Source organism: Lepisosteus platostomus, unplaced genomic scaffold (genome assembly GCF_059453375.1).
Source record: "Lepisosteus platostomus isolate fLepPlt1 unplaced genomic scaffold, fLepPlt1.hap1 Scaffold_61_H1, whole genome shotgun sequence".
NCBI lineage: Eukaryota > Metazoa > Chordata > Actinopteri > Semionotiformes > Lepisosteidae > Lepisosteus > Lepisosteus platostomus.
In genome coordinates, this window is record NW_028291677.1 from 150001 (window position 1) to 160000 (window position 10000).

Below are 10000 nucleotides of genomic sequence, written 5' to 3' on the forward strand. Positions count from 1 at the left end.
CTTTGAAATAGGCTTCCGCCGGCGCCTCGCGATCCAGGTAAGATTGTAGCAAGAATGCAGCGGGGCTTGCTGTAGTCGTGGCCGAGTGGTTAAGGCGATGGACTAGAAATCCATTGGGGTCTCCCCGCGCAGGTTCGAATCCTGCCGACTACGTTATCCGCCTCCAGTCGGTGTGTTTCGGCGCAAGCAAAGAAGCGCGCCTCTTTGCTGTTCCTGGTGGTTTTAAAACGCCCAATTGCTTGTACCCGCTGCCTTGGAAATAAGTTCTTCAGCGTCCGCGAATGGCATTTTGCAGCTGGAAGCAGATGTCGACGCGTTTTGCACAGAGCACCAAAAAAGCGTCTTTTTTGAAGGCCCTGGCACTGAGCATTGGTGGTTCAGTGGTAGAGTTCTCGCCTGCCACGCGGGAGGCTCGGGTTCGATTCCCGGCCAATGCAGTGGCTTTTGCAGCAAGCGGCTCCATCACTTGCATCCCCTTGCAACTCGCAACTCAAAAAACCCACTGAAGCTAAGCAGGTGTGAGCCAGGTCAGTACCCGGATGAGGGTGAGCTACAGGGAAAAACAAAGCTTCCAGCTGGAAGCGGTGTTAATGGTGCCAGCAGTGGGGCGCTCACCCTGAGGTCTGTGCGGGTCCCAATGCCCCAGTATAGTGACGGAGATGCTGTGTTGTAAAAGGGCGCTGTCTTTTGGATGAGATGTAAAACCGAGGTCACAGCGCTCTGTGGTCATTCAAAATGACCACCAAAACCTTTGACAAAAGCTCTTGGTAATTGATGGTCTTCAATAATGCTTCTCCTTTAGGTACATTTTAAATCAGCTGAAAAATGCTGTGAAATGGGGGGGCACTTCAGGCCAGTGTAGGATTTGGGTTACAAGAACCATGAAACTGCACGAGAAAGCCCGTACACTGAATTACACGGCTTTCTATTCAAAGGAGGACAAAAGAAATTCCCTGAGTTCGATTTTTTGCAGCACAGAGAGGAGCACTGTTGTGAGGCCGGTTAGCTCAGTTGGTTCGAGCGTGGTGCTAATAACGCCAAGGTCACGGGTTCGAGCCCCGTACTGGCCAGGTCCTTTTCTCCTCTCTTACCAAAGCTGTTAGGTTCCTTTCCATGGTGAGAGGGGTTGTCATGCAACGCTGCCACATAGTGCCGACAGACAAGAGTGTTGCGGGAGAAGAGAAAAGTGTTTGAAGATTTAAGAGTGTCTTAGGTGGAGCCAAAATCAAGTGTCACAAATACAAGTGGTTGGATTTCCAATGTTTAATATGGTAAAAATAAGCGGAAGTTATCTGCCGGTCCGGCACAGTCTGCCATGCTTTTGTCATATACTGTAAAGTGGTGTCAAACTGGGTGTCGAGCTGGAGCCTCACCATTTGCATATGTGAGGCTCCAGTTATACGTCGAGTGTCACATTAAATGACAAAAATGAAGAGAGTTAAAGCAGCTGGAGAGGTTTTCTTACAACTTTTGAGCTGACACAGTTTTGGAAAATGTTTCCTTCACGCTGCACTGTACAACATAGGCAGCCAAGAGTCTCCAAAACAAAACAGAATTGACAGATAGGAGAAAATTCCCACTCATCCTGAAGTTCCCAAAATCCAGCACTGAGCGTAAACAAAGTGTCTAAGTAGCGTGGGAATGCTAACCCTAACCCTAGCTGGAGTTTGAGCAATCCAGCACTGAGCGTAAAAAGATGAGTCAAAGTAACGTCTAATCGGATTAGTTTCCTTAGAGCTGGTTCAGAGTCTGCTCAAGAGTTTACCTTTCACACATGCGCAAAGAAGAATGTTGGGGGTGCACGCTTCAAGGCGCCTTACAGCTGTAGGGAGTGATTCGAGACGATTCGTGGCGTGTGCTCGTTCCCATATACCATACGCCCCGGGGTGCAGTGCTAGGATGATGTACAATACCGCTTGGGCACGTAACGGCGTTATACGCAAGGTTTTCGTTTGTTCGTTTTGTTTTGCTCTGCTTTGCTTTGTTTTGCTTTCCATCGCGTTGGTAAGAGCGTAAATAAAAAGGCGATTCCTGCGTCTACCACTAATGTAAGAGCTATTTCAAGTGCGACGTGGTGCGGCTTTTCAAATGCTTGTGGGCATTTCTCTGTTGTTGATTCTTTTTTTGTGTGTAACAAAGTGGCATTTTCATGTCCGGACGGGGAGACTTTATCATTCCGACATGAAGCCACCCTTAAGTCCTCTGAGGCGTGTCTGTCTGCAAGGCTTGTATTTTGGAAATGTTTTTTTGAAACGGAGAACGACTTTGAAATAGGCTTCCGCCGGCGCCTCGCGATCCAGGTAAGATTGTAGCAAGAACGCAGCGGCAGTGGGGCTTGCTGTAGTCGTGGCCGAGTGGTTAAGGCGATGGACTAGAAATCCATTGGGGTCTCCCCGCGCAGGTTCGAATCCTGCCGACTACGTTATCCGCCTCCAGTCGGTGTGTTTCGGCGCAAGCAAAGAAGCGCGCCTCTTTGCTGTTCCTGGTGGTTTTAAAACGCCCAATCGCTTGTACCCGCTGCCTTGGAAATAAGTTCTTCAGCGTCCGCGAATGGCATTTTGCAGCTGGAAGCAGATGTCGACGCGTTTTGCACAGAGCACCAAAAAAGCGTCTTTTTTGAAGGCCCAGGCACTGAGCATTGGTGGTTCAGTGGTAGAATTCTCGCCTGCCACGCGGGAGGCTCGGGTCCGATTCCCGGCCAATGCAGTGGCTTTTGCAGCGAGCGGCTCCATCACTTGCATCCCCTTGCAACTCACAACTCAAAAAACCCACTGAAGCTAAGCAGGTGTGAGCCAGGTCAGTACCCGGATGAGGGTGAGCTACAGGGGAAAACAAAGCTTCCAGCTGGAAGCGGTGTTAATGGTGCCGGCGGTGGGGCGCTCACCCTGAGGTCTGTGCGGGTCCCAATGCCCCAGTATAGTGACGGAGATGCTGTGTTGTAAAAGGGCGCTGTCTTTTGGATGAGATGTAAAACCGAGGTCACAGCGCTCTGTGGTCATTCAAAATGACCACCAAAACCTTTGACAAAAGCTCTTGGTAATTGATGGTCTTCAATAATGCTTCTCCTTTAGGTACATTTTAAATCAGCTGAAAAATGCTGTGAAATGGGGGGGCACTTCAGGCCAGTGTAGGATTTGGGTTACAAGAACCATGAAACTGCACGAGAAAGCCCGTACACTGAATTACACGGCTTTCTATTCAAAGGAGGACAAAAGAAATTCCCTGAGTTCGATTTTTTGCAGCACAGAGAGGAGCACTGTTGTGAGGCCGGTTAGCTCAGTTGGTTCGAGCGTGGTGCTAATAACGCCAAGGTCACGGGTTCGAGCCCCGTACTGGCCAGGTCCTTCTCTCCTCTCTTACCAAAGCTGTTAGGTTCCTTTCCGTGGTGAGAGGGGTTGTCATGCAACGCTGCCACATAGTGCCGACAGACAAGAGTGTTGCGGGAGAAGAGAAAAGTGTTTGAAGATTTAAGAGTGTCTTAGGTGGAGCCAAAATCAAGTGTCACAAATACAAGTGGGAGGATTTCCAATGTTTAATATGGTAAAAATAAGCGGAAGTTATCTGCCGGTCCGGCACAGTCTGCCATGCTTTTGTCATATACTGTAAAGTGGTGTCAAACTGGGTGTCGAGCTGGAGCCTCACCATTTGCATATGTGAGGCTCCAGTTATACATCGAGTGTCACATTAAATGACAAAAATGAAGAGAGTTAAAGCAGCTGGAGAGGTTTTCTTACAACTTTTGAGCTGACACAGTTTTGGAAAATGTTTCCTTCACGCTGCACTGTACAACATAGGCAGCCAAGAGTCTCCAAAACAAAACAGAATTGACAGATAGGAGAAAATTCCCACTCATCCTGAAGTTCCCAAAATCCAGCACTGAGCGTAAACAAAGTGTCTAAGTAGCGTGGGAATGCTAACCCTAACCCTAGCTGGAGTTTGAGCAATCCAGCACTGAGCGTAAAAAGATGAGTCAAAGTAACGTCTAATCGGATTAGTTTCCTTAGAGCTGGTTCAGAGTCTGCTCAAGAGTTTACCTTTCACACATGCGCAAAGAAGAATGTTGGGGGTGCACGCTTCAAGGCACCTTACAGCTGTAGGGAGTGATTCGAGACGATTCGTGGCGTGTGCTCGTTCCCATATACCGTACGCCCCGGGGTGCAGTGCTAGGATGATGTATAATACCGCTTGGGCACGTAACGGCGTTATACGCAAGGTTTTCGTTTGTTCGTTTTGTTTTGCTCTGCTTTGCTTTGTTTTGCTTTCCATCGCGTTGGTAAGAGCGTAAATAAAAAGGCGATTCCTGCGTCTACCACTAATGTAAGAGCTATTTCAAGTGCGACGTGGTGCGGCTTTTCAAATGCTTGTGGGCATTTCTCTGTTGTTGATTCTTTTTTTGTGTGTAACAAAGTGGCATTTTCATGTCCGGACGGGGAGACTTTATCATTCCGACATGAAGCCACCCTTAAGTCCTCTGAGGCGTGTCTGTCTGCAAGGCTTGTATTTTGGAAATGTTTTTTTGAAACGGAAAACGACTTTGAAATAGGCTTCCGCCGGCGCCTCGCGATCCAGGTAAGATTGTAGCAAGAACGCAGCGGGGCTTGCTGTAGTCGTGGCCGAGTGGTTAAGGCGATGGACTAGAAATCCATTGGGGTCTCCCCGCGCAGGTTCGAATCCTGCCGACTACGTTATCCGCCTCCAGTCGGTGTGTTTCGGCGCAAGCAAAGAAGCGCGCCTCTTTGCTGTTCCTGGTGGTTTTAAAACGCCCAATTGGTTGTACCCGCTGCCTTGGAAATAAGTTCTTCAGCGTCCGCGAATGGCATTTTGCAGCTGGAAGCAGATGTCGACGCGTTTTGCACAGAGCACCAAAAAAGCGTCTTTTTTGAAGGCCCTGGCACTGAGCATTGGTGGTTCAGTGGTAGAATTCTCGCCTGCCACGCGGGAGGCTCGGGTTCGATTCCCGGCCAATGCAGTGGCTTTTGCAGCAAGCGGCTCCATCACTTGCATCCCCTTGCAACTCGCAACTCAAAAAACCCACTGAAGCTAAGCAGGTGTGAGCCAGGTCAGTACCCGGATGAGGGTGAGCTACAGGGAAAAACAAAGCTTCCAGCTGGAAGCGGTGTTAATGGTGCCAGCAGTGGGGCGCTCACCCTGAGGTCTGTGCGGGTCCCAATGCCCCAGTATAGTGACGGAGATGCTGTGTTGTAAAAGGGCGCTGTCTTTTGGATGAGATGTAAAACCGAGGTCACAGCGCTCTGTGGTCATTCAAAATGACCACCAAAACCTTTGACAAAAGCTCTTGGTAATTGATGGTCTTCAATAATGCTTCTCCTTTAGGTACATTTTAAATCAGCTGAAAAATGCTGTGAAATGGGGGGGCACTTCAGGCCAGTGTAGGATTTGGGTTACAAGAACCATGAAACTGCACGAGAAAGCCCGTACACTGAATTACACGGCTTTCTATTCAAAGGAGGACAAAAGAAATTCCCTGAGTTCGATTTTTTGCAGCACAGAGAGGAGCACTGTTGTGAGGCCGGTTAGCTCAGTTGGTTCGAGCGTGGTGCTAATAACGCCAAGGTCACGGGTTCGAGCCCCGTACTGGCCAGGTCCTTTCCTCCTCTCTTACCAAAGCTGTTAGGTTCCTTTCCGTGGTGTGAGGGGTTGTCATGCAACGCTGCCACATAGTGCCGACAGACAAGAGTGTTGCGGGAGAAGAGAAAAGTGTTTGAAGATTTAAGAGTGTCTTAGGTGGAGCCAAAATCAAGTGTCACAAATACAAGTGGGAGGATTTCCAATGTTTAATATGGTAAAAATAAGCGGAAGTTATCTGCCGGTCCGGCACAGTCTGCCATGCTTTTGTCATATACTGTAAAGTGGTGTCAAACTGGGTGTCGAGCTGGAGCCTCACCATTTGCATATGTGAGGCTCCAGTTATACATCGAGTGTCACATTAAATGACAAAAATGAAGAGAGTTAAAGCAGCTGGAGAGGTTTTCTTACAACTTTTGAGCTGACACAGTTTTGGAAAATGTTTCCTTCACGCTGCACTGTACAACATAGGCAGCCAAGAGTCTCCAAAACAAAACAGAATTGACAGATAGGAGAAAATTCCCACTCATCCTGAAGTTCCCAAAATCCAGCACTGAGCGTAAACAAAGTGTCTAAGTAGCGTGGGAATGCTAACCCTAACCCTAGCTGGAGTTTGAGCAATCCAGCACTGAGCGTAAAAAGATGAGTCAAAGTAACGTCTAATCGGATTAGTTTCCTTAGAGCTGGTTCAGAGTCTGCTCAAGAGTTTACCTTTCACACATGCGCAAAGAAGAATGTTGGGGGTGCACGCTTCAAGGCGCCTTACAGCTGTAGGGAGTGATTCGAGACGATTCGTGGCGTGTGCTCGTTCCCATATACCGTACGCCCCGGGTTGCAGTGCTAGGATGATGTACAATACCGCTTGGGCACATAACGGCGTTATACGCAAGGTTTTCGTTTGTTCGTTTTGTTTTGCTCTGCTTTGCTTTGTTTTGCTTTCCATCGCGTTGGTAAGAGCTTAAATAAAAAGGCGATTCCTGCGTCTACCACTAATGTAAGAGCTATTTCAAGTGCGACGTGGTGCGGCTTTTCAAATGCTTGTGGGCATTTCTCTGTTGTTGATTCTTTTTTTGTGTGTAACAAAGTGGCATTTTCATGTCCGGACGGGGAGACTTTATCATTCCGACATGAAGCCACCCTTAAGTCCTCTGAGGCGTGTCTGTCTGCAAGGCTTGTATTTTGGAAATGTTTTTTTGAAACGGAGAACGACTTTGAAATAGGCTTCCGCCGGCGCCTCGCGATCCAGGTAAGATTGTAGCAAGAACGCAGCGGCAGTGGGGCTTGCTGTAGTCGTGGCCGAGTGGTTAAGGCGATGGACTAGAAATCCATTGGGGTCTCCCCGCGCAGGTTCGAATCCTGCCGACTACGTTATCCGCCTCCAGTCGGTGTGTTTCGGCGCAAGCAAAGAAGCGCGCCTCTTTGCTGTTCCTGGTGGTTTTAAAACGCCCAATTGGTTGTACCCGCTGCCTTGGAAATAAGTTCTTCAGCGTCCGCGAATGGCATTTTGCAGCTGGAAGCAGATGTCGACGCGTTTTGCACAGAGCACCAAAAAAGCGTCTATTTTGAAGGCCCAGGCACTGAGCATTGGTGGTTCATTGGTAGAATTCTCGCCTGCCACGCGGGAGGCTCGGGTCCGATTCCCGGCCAATGCAGTGGCTTTTGCAGCGAGCGGCTCCATCACTTGCATCCCCTTGCAACTCACAACTCAAAAAACCCACTGAAGCTAAGCAGGTGTGAGCCAGGTCAGTACCCGGATGAGGGTGAGCTACAGGGGAAAACAAAGCTTCCAGCTGGAAGCGGTGTTAATGGTGCCGGCAGTGGGGCGCTCACCCTGAGGTCTGTGCGGGTCCCAATGCCCCAGTATAGTGACGGAGATGCTGTGTTGTAAAAGGGCGCTGTCTTTTGGATGAGATGTAAAACCGAGGTCACAGCGCTCTGTGGTCATTCAAAATGACCACCAAAACCTTTGACAAAAGCTCTTGGTAATTGATGGTCTTCAATAATGCTTCTCCTTTAGGTACATTTTAAATCAGCTGAAAAATGCTGTGAAATGGGGGGGCACTTCAGGCCAGTGTAGGATTTGGGTTACAAGAACCATGAAACTGCACGAGAAAGCCCGTACACTGAATTACACGGCTTTCTATTCAAAGGAGGACAAAAGAAATTCCCTGAGTTCGATTTTTTGCAGCACAGAGAGGAGCACTGTTGTGAGGCCGGTTAGCTCAGTTGGTTCGAGCGTGGTGCTAATAACGCCAAGGTCACGGGTTCGAGCCCCGTACTGGCCAGGTCCTTTTCTCCTCTCTTACCAAAGCTGTTAGGTTCCTTTCCGTGGTGAGAGGGGTTGTCATGCAACGCTGCCACATAGTGCCGACAGACAAGAGTGTTGCGGGAGAAGAGAAAAGTGTTTGAAGATTTAAGAGTGTCTTAGGTGGAGCCAAAATCAAGTGTCACAAATACAAGTGGGAGGATTTCCAATGTTTAATATGGTAAAAATAAGCGGAAGTTATCTGCCGGTCCGGCACAGTCTGCCATGCTTTTGTCATATACTGTAAAGTGGTGTCAAACTGGGTGTCGAGCTGGAGCCTCACCATTTGCATATGTGAGGCTCCAGTTATACATTGAGTGTCACATTAAATGACAAAAATGAAGAGAGTTAAAGCAGCTGGAGAGGTTTTCTTACAACTTTTGAGCTGACACAGTTTTGGAAAATGTTTCCTTCACGCTGCACTGTACAACATAGGCAGCCAAGAGTCTCCAAAACAAAACAGAATTGACAGATAGGAGAAAATTCCCACTCATCCTGAAGTTCCCAAAATCCAGCACTGAGCGTAAACAAAGTGTCTAAGTAGCGTGGGAATGCTAACCCTAACCCTAGCTGGAGTTTGAGCAATCCAGCACTGAGCGTAAAAAGATGAGTCAAAGTAACGTCTAATCGGATTAGTTTCCTTAGAGCTGGTTCAGAGTCTGCTCAAGAGTTTACCTTTCACACATGCGCAAAGAAGAATGTTGGGGGTGCACGCTTCAAGGCGCCTTACAGCTGTAGGGAGTGATTCGAGACGATTCGTGACGTGTGCTCGTTCCCATATACCGTACGCCCCGGGTTGCAGTGCTAGGATGATGTACAATACCGCTTGGGCACATAACGGCGTTATACGCAAGGTTTTCGTTTGTTCGTTTTGTTTTGCTCTGCTTTGCTTTGTTTTGCTTCCCATCGCGTTGGTAAGAGCGTAAATAAAAAGGCGATTCCTGCGTCTACCACTAATGTAAGAGCTATTTCAAGTGCGACGTGGTGCGGCTTTTCAAATGCTTGTGGGCATTTCTCTGTTGTTGATTCTTTTTTTGTGTGTAACAAAGTGGCATTTTCATGTCCGGACGGGGAGACTTTATCATTCCGACATGAAGCCACCCTTAAGTCCTCTGAGGCGTGTCTGTCTGCAAGGCTTGTATTTTGGAAATGTTTTTTTGAAACGGAGAACGACTTTGAAATAGGCTTCCGCCGGCGCCTCGCGATCCAGGTAAGATTGTAGCAAGAACGCAGCGGCAGTGGGGCTTGCTGTAGTCGTGGCCGAGTGGTTAAGGCGATGGACTAGAAATCCATTGGGGTCTCCCCGTGCAGGTTCGAATCCTGCCGACTACGTTATCCGCCTCCAGTCGGTGTGTTTCGGCGCAAGCAAAGAAGCGTGCCTCTTTGCTGTTCCTGGTGGTTTTAAAACGCCCAATCGCTTGTACCCGCTGCCTTGGAAATAAGTTCTTCAGCGTCCGCGAATGGCATTTTGCAGCTGGAAGCAGATGTCGACGCGTTTTGCACAGAGCACCAAAAAAGCGTCTTTTTTGAAGGCCCAGGCACTGAGCATTGGTGGTTCAGTGGTAGAATTCTCGCCTGCCACGCGGGAGGCTCGGGTCCGATTCCCGGCCAATGCAGTGGCTTTTGCAGCGAGCAGCTCCATCACTTGCATCCCCTTGCAACTCACAACTCAAAAAACCCACTGAAGCTAAGCAGGTGTGAGCCAGGTCAGTACCCGGATGAGGGTGAGCTACAGGGGAAAACAAAGCTTCCAGCTGGAAGCGGTGTTAATGGTGCCGGCGGTGGGGCGCTCACCCTGAGGTCTGTGCGGGTCCCAATGCCCCAGTATAGTGACGGAGATGCTGTGTTGTAAAAGGGCACTGTCTTTTGGATGAGATGTAAAACCGAGGTCACAGCGCTCTGTGGTCATTCAAAATGACCACCAAAACCTTTGACAAAAGCTCTTGGTAATTGATGGTCTTCAATAATGCTTCTCCTTTAGGTACATTTTAAATCAGCTGAAAAATGCTGTGAAATGGGGGGGCACTTCAGGCCAGTGTAGGATTTGGGTTACAAGAACCATGAAACTGCACGAGAAAGCCCGTACACTGAATTACACGGCTTTCTATT

The 10000-nt window shown here is 48.7% G+C and overlaps 11 non-coding genes across 11 annotated transcripts; all 11 read left to right on the forward strand.

The window, feature by feature from the left end:
- Positions 1–71: 71 nt before the first annotated feature.
- Positions 72–153, forward strand: trnas-aga (transfer RNA serine (anticodon AGA)). The gene has a single exon. It is a non-coding gene; the product is annotated as a tRNA-Ser (tRNA).
- Positions 154–366: 213 nt separating this feature from the next.
- Positions 367–437, forward strand: trnag-gcc (transfer RNA glycine (anticodon GCC)). Its single transcript has one exon. It is a non-coding gene; the product is annotated as a tRNA-Gly (tRNA).
- A 559-nt stretch (positions 438–996) lies between these two features.
- trnai-aau (transfer RNA isoleucine (anticodon AAU)) lies at positions 997–1070 on the forward strand. Its single transcript has one exon. It is a non-coding gene; the product is annotated as a tRNA-Ile (tRNA).
- Positions 1071–2340: 1270 nt separating this feature from the next.
- Positions 2341–2422, forward strand: trnas-aga (transfer RNA serine (anticodon AGA)). The gene has a single exon. It is a non-coding gene; the product is annotated as a tRNA-Ser (tRNA).
- Positions 2423–3265: 843 nt separating this feature from the next.
- Positions 3266–3339, forward strand: trnai-aau (transfer RNA isoleucine (anticodon AAU)). The gene has a single exon. It is a non-coding gene; the product is annotated as a tRNA-Ile (tRNA).
- A 1264-nt stretch (positions 3340–4603) lies between these two features.
- Positions 4604–4685, forward strand: trnas-aga (transfer RNA serine (anticodon AGA)). Its single transcript has one exon. It is a non-coding gene; the product is annotated as a tRNA-Ser (tRNA).
- A 213-nt stretch (positions 4686–4898) lies between these two features.
- trnag-gcc (transfer RNA glycine (anticodon GCC)) lies at positions 4899–4969 on the forward strand. Its single transcript has one exon. It is a non-coding gene; the product is annotated as a tRNA-Gly (tRNA).
- A 559-nt stretch (positions 4970–5528) lies between these two features.
- Positions 5529–5602, forward strand: trnai-aau (transfer RNA isoleucine (anticodon AAU)). The gene has a single exon. It is a non-coding gene; the product is annotated as a tRNA-Ile (tRNA).
- A 1270-nt stretch (positions 5603–6872) lies between these two features.
- trnas-aga (transfer RNA serine (anticodon AGA)) lies at positions 6873–6954 on the forward strand. Its single transcript has one exon. It is a non-coding gene; the product is annotated as a tRNA-Ser (tRNA).
- Positions 6955–7797: 843 nt separating this feature from the next.
- trnai-aau (transfer RNA isoleucine (anticodon AAU)) lies at positions 7798–7871 on the forward strand. Its single transcript has one exon. It is a non-coding gene; the product is annotated as a tRNA-Ile (tRNA).
- Positions 7872–9141: 1270 nt separating this feature from the next.
- trnas-aga (transfer RNA serine (anticodon AGA)) lies at positions 9142–9223 on the forward strand. The gene has a single exon. It is a non-coding gene; the product is annotated as a tRNA-Ser (tRNA).
- Positions 9224–10000: the final 777 nt, after the last annotated feature.